This window comes from Apium graveolens, chromosome 3 (assembly GCF_009905375.1).
Source record: "Apium graveolens cultivar Ventura chromosome 3, ASM990537v1, whole genome shotgun sequence".
Lineage (NCBI taxonomy): Eukaryota > Viridiplantae > Streptophyta > Magnoliopsida > Apiales > Apiaceae > Apium > Apium graveolens.
The window spans coordinates 86404113-86410112 of record NC_133649.1 but is presented as its reverse complement, the minus strand read 5'-3'; positions in this window follow the sequence as shown (position 1 = coordinate 86410112).

The following is a 6000-nucleotide window of genomic DNA, read 5'->3' as shown; positions in this document are numbered from 1 at the left end:
TATGATATATGAGCAGAAGAGGCAAGACGTAGGAAAGGGAAACAGGTAGTTGAGGATAAAACGGTTGTGATTGGAAGCGAGTGCAGTGTAGTAAGCTAATACCAGGCAAGTGTTCTGAACTTTCTCGAGATATTGTAGTACTTGATAATCCTGTGATATTGCGAGTGCTTTGAAGCACGGAAACCTAAATCCTGATTCCAGTTATTGTTCTTGAGCCATAAACCTTATTCCTTCTAGACCATTGATTGTTGTATACCCAAACATGAACCTCAAGTATACGATACTACTCCACAAACACATGCAAACAAAATCCCAAACACTGAACTGATTACTTGTACATTCAATCATTGTATCCTATGCTTTGAAAGCCCAAATCCTTGAAACCCTGAAATGTTGATTCCTTTGTTATCCAATTTTTTCATTACCCAGCATCCAAGCTTTTAAATTGCCTTATTGATCCTTACAAGGATTGAAACCCTTTCATTGTTAAACATTTATTGTTGTTAATGATTTCGGTTATTGTTTATTATTGCATATTCTGTTATTATGTTAGAATTGGATTGTTTTTATAAAATTGTGGACCAGATTCGTGGTCAGACCATATAATGGTCAAGTTAGGCTAATGTGTGCCTTGGATCCAGTAGTTAGAGCAATGCTGTGTGCCTTGCTCGGGGTTAGTGCGTGACTGATCAGCAGCCTAACCTTGGTTTTTAAATTAAAAGTATAATATCCAATTCTAAATCATAATCCATTGTTCACTTGATATCATAACCATATTCACCTGATGATCATTATTCTCAGTTTTGTCACTGTGACTTGCTGAGCTAGTTAGCTCATTTGTGCGATGTTGTTTATATTCTTTCCAGTTAAAAAGGAACCAGTTGGTAAAGAGGATCCCCAGTCCAGTGCGAGAGCTAGGGGTTCAGGTTGAGAAAGCTGAGCTAGTAGGCTTCTTTTGGAATAATTTAAGTTTGTAAAAGTTTGTAATAATGTTTAATACTCAGTTTGAGTTTGAAATAGTTGGGATTTGAACGGTTTGTAATATATTAGTGTGTTTGTCTTGTGTGCATACTTTAACCTGTTGCGGTCCGTGGTGGTTGGTAAGTAGGGTCACTGCATATATAATTATTATCTTTATTATTGTTATAAGCAGGTTATAATTAAGGTGTGTGTGTGGACCCCAAACTTCTGACCTGGGTTTGGAGGGCGCCACAGTCACCACCTCAAAATAAATGTATTATCTACATAACTTATCTTAGACAATAACTCCCCGCTATTTATTCAAAGTTGTTGTAGAGCCTTTGTGTGGACTTGGCATCCTTAGCTTTTGTCGGTCTTGGATTTTAGTGATCCGGTCTTGGGTCTTTCCTCTTCTTCACGGTGCGAAGACTACTAACTCCTCATTAGTACGTCTAGGACTTGGGTCTTAGAGCAAGAATCGCCTCACGTCACTTCACCTCACTACAAAACTAACAAGACAATCCACGAAACAAACCAAGTATAGAAAAGATGGTTTGAACTAGTATGTTACTATACTAGCCCATAAATAGTATAATATTCAAATAAGAATATTAAAACTAAATAAGAATACTTGACTTAAGATAATAAATGGTAGTCTAAGTATTTTTATAATTACTCCTTTAAAGGTTTAACGAAGTTGTGGAGTAATATGAGAAGTCTTTTATATAAAGCACGTATAGCTTATGAATTCTTTAGTATTCTTCTTCTTTCGATTACTTATTATAAATCGAAGAATACTTTAGTTATAATCTCGGAATTGTAACTTATCCTTTACGCTCATAGGCTTAAGGATTTTAGTATACTTATGTTTTGACACTTATGTGGTCAAAGTATACTTTTAACTTTAAGCACTTGTATAAGTTTTATGATTTTTAGCCAAGTTCCAAATAATTGAAGTGCAAGTAATTGGCATAAGATCGTGCTTTTGAAGTTTAGATGAATAATTACGAGTAGTTTATATTTATCGAATAATAACCCCACGGAACACTGAAAGATGTTAGAAGGGGCTTATACGATATGTCTCGTAATTGTTTATATACACGATATGTGTTAGCCAAGATCTAATTAAAGAGCGTGAAAATAATTAGCTAACTCGTGGATTTGATTCATCTTTAAATAACGGATGATTACGAAGTAGTTTATATGAAACAAGCTATAATCCCCCGGAACACTAAAGATGTTAGAAGGGATTACACTTTTACTTCGTAATATTTTATATGTACGTTATTAGTTAGATAAGATCCAATTAAAGAGCGTTAAGTAATTGGCTAACTCGTACGATCCATTTTAAGATTTGACAAATTACGAAGTGTTTATATGAGACAAGTAATAATCCCTCGGAGAGCACTAAAGATGCTAGAAGGGATTACACTTAAACTTCGTAATTATTTTATGAGCACGAATGAGTATTAGCCAAGATCCAATTAAAGTGCAAGAAATATTGGCTAACTCGTACTTGTGTCAAATATAATCTCCCCTTGGAGATTAAGTACTTATTTTTTTAGATCTTCTTGATGAAATGATTTGTTGAAGATCAGGTACTTATTCGAATTCCGAGTTCGAATCTTAGTTCTCTTTACCCTTGAGAACTTTCTTTATAAGAGATCTTGTATTAGAGCTTAGATGAAGTAGAGAAGTTAAGTACAAATCTCAAATAAAAAGAACTCAAATAAGAAGCTAAAAGTTACCACTTTTGAAGAACGGTCGAAAAAGTTCGCCGGAAAAATTGGCCGAAGGTTCGGCCAGATTTTGGCACGTTGGTCGAACTTGGGCAGCCCTTCGGGAGGTCGGGAGGTGGTAGTGGATGAGCTCACTTGGTGGGATAAAGCTTGGTTGGGTGAAGCTAAGCTTGGGTTTCAAAAACCTTGTATACATGTAAGTATATAGAGGAGAGAGAAAGTTTTTGAGAAGAAGTGTGTGTATAGAATTGGAAAGAGATGAAGAGAAGCACTTCTCGAAAAAATCCCAGCAACTTTTTGGCACTTAATCTTGAATAAAATGGGTTGGGGTGGGGGTTATTTATAGGAGAAGTTGGGTTGATTGAATGGTGGAGATTTGAGGAAAATGGATGGTGGATGGTGTATGTCACTTGGATTGATGACTTGGAAAGCAAAGTGTGTTTCATTACAACTTGCCATAAGAGAAAAACTACTTTATGGGTTCAAATCTCAGCTGAGATATTTGAATTAATATATATTTTCCTTTTTCTTTTAATCATTGTTTAATCACTTAATTAAGGATTAAACACCATTAATTATGACCACCTTAAAAACTCCTAAATAAATACCATAAAAAATATGATAAATATTTAACTAATATAAAATGATGTCCTGCAAGTTTTTGTCAACTTTAGTCAATGGTAACTAGGTCAAACGTGGTCAAATGTGGGACCAACTGCCTCGATTTTTGTGCCCGGACAAAATTTCTCTGAATGCTACGAAATTTTTATCATACTTAGAAAATACCATTTAAATGATCCATACCGAATTTCAAGTCATTCTAGTATGTGGAAGTATTTTATCTAAAAATGAAACTGTTCTGTCAGCCTTTCTTCCAAATAAAAATATCGTTGGTCTTGAAATAAAGGAGATGGATCTTTTGACCAAATTTTGGAGTTGTATAAATACTTAAAATATATTTCCTAATATATAAAATATATTTGGATGATAGGAAATGTGTTTGAGTATTTTTGAATAATTTTCTTCCGAGAAATGCTGATTTTACGAAACGGGAGAAAATTACTGTAAGTATTCATAAATGAGTTGCAGAACTGGATATTAATATTCCAACCTTGAATATTAATAAACTTTGAATAAAAACTCTTTTGATATATGTAGAGATATATTTTGGAGTGAATAGTTAAACTATTTTTGATATAGCACGAGATCTCTAAAGAGTATTTCTACAATATTCTGTATTCGAGCTTGTTACCATATTCCTGTTGCAACACATATCTAAGAAATATCATATCTTGATGTTTATTATTTGATCATATTTCCTTAGAGATATCATATCTGAAAAATAGTTTCGAGCTTTAAAATATTATTCTAAATTATTTCCAAGGCTCGATAATTATTCTAAAATTATTTCGGAGCCAGAATTGGCCAACCGAACCCTGTTTATTAACCCGAAATTGATCCAACGACCCGTTTTAATTCTGAAAAATGTTTTAAAAATCATTTTAAATACCAGAAAGCCTATTTATGACCCGAGACTTCTTTATAAATAATATATCATTGATTACCTGATGTATTATGTGCTATATGTGACTTGTTAATTGACTATCGGTCTATATATTCAGTGTTTACTTGATTATTGCATAACTTTCAATCCGTTAATCGGATTTGGGTAAAACGAAGGGTAGATAGAAGTATGTGTTGAATAGAATTCCATGAGTAAATTATTGATAGATGCTTATGATATGTGAGCAGAAGAGGCAAGACGTAGGAAAGGGAAACAGGTAGTTGAGGAGTAAAACGGTTGTGATTGGAAGCGAGTGCAGTGTAGTAAGCTAATACCAGGCAAGTGTTCTGAACTTTCTCGAGATATTGTAGTACTTGATAATCCTGTGATATTGCGAGTGCTTTGAAGCACCGAAACCTAAATCCTAATTCCAGTTATTGTTCTTGAGCCATAAACCTTATTCTTTCTAGACCATTGATTGTTGTATACCCAAACACGAACCTCAAGTATACGATACTACTCCACAAATACATGCAAACAAAATCCCAAACACTGAACTGAATTACTTGTACATTCAATCATTGTATCCTTTGCTTTGAAAGCCTAAATCCTTGAAACCCTGAAATGTTGATTCCTTTGTTATCCAATTTTTTCATTACCCAGCATCCAAGCTTTTAAATTGCCTTATTGATCCTTACAAGGATTGAAACCCTTTCATTGTTAAACATTTATTATTGTTAATGATTTCGGTTATTGTTTATTATTGCATATTCTGTTATTATGTTAGAATTGGATTGTTTTTATAAAATTGTGGACCAGATTCGTGGTCAGACCATATAATGGTCAAGTTAGGCCAATGTGTGCCTTGGATCCAGTAGTTAGAGCAATGTTGTGTGCCTTTCTCGGGGTTAGTGCGAGACTGATCAGCAGCCTAACCTTGGTTTTTAAATTAAAAGTATAATATCCAATTCTAAATCATAATCCATTGTTCACTTGATATCATAACCATATTCACCTGATGATCATTATTCTCAGTTTTGTCATTGTGACTTGCTGAGCTAGTTAGCTCATTTATGCGATGTTGTTTATATTCTTTCCAGTTAAAAAGGAACCAGTTGGTAAAGAGGATCCCCAGTCCAGCGCGGGAGCTAGGGGTTCAGGTTGAGAAAGCTGAGCTAGTAGGCTTCTTTTGGAATAATTTAAGTTTGTAAAAGTTTGTAATAATGTTTAATACTCAGTTTGAGTTTGAAATAGTTGGGATTTGAACGGTTTGTAATATATTAGTGTGTCTGTCTTGTGTACATACTTTAACCTGTTGCGGTCCGTGGTGGTTGGTAAGCAGGGTCACTGCATATATAATTATTATCTTTATTATTGTTATAAGCAGGTTATAATTAAGGTGTGTGTGTGGACCCCAAACTTCTGACCCGGGTTTGGAGGGCGCCACAGGTTTGGTATCAAAGCTACAGGTTATAAGTCACTGACCCAAGCCTAGGTTGACGGGAATGGGTAGAGGGATAGGATTAAAAGTAAGGTATAGGATGATAGAATGTCGAGAGGTTGAGTGTTATGGTATAACCGGTATTAGTATAGTTTGCGTCAGTGGTACGAGATTCTTATATTTCGATATGATTTCAGATAGCAGAGATGGCCGACTCTTTTATTCCCGTATCAGCTGATCACTCAGAGCCTTCAGTTGGAGCACCAGCATCGGATCCACGTCCTGTTATTCCACCAGCATTGGCTATTCTACCTCCACCGGTGTTGCAGCCCGTACCATTGCAGGCTATTCCACCT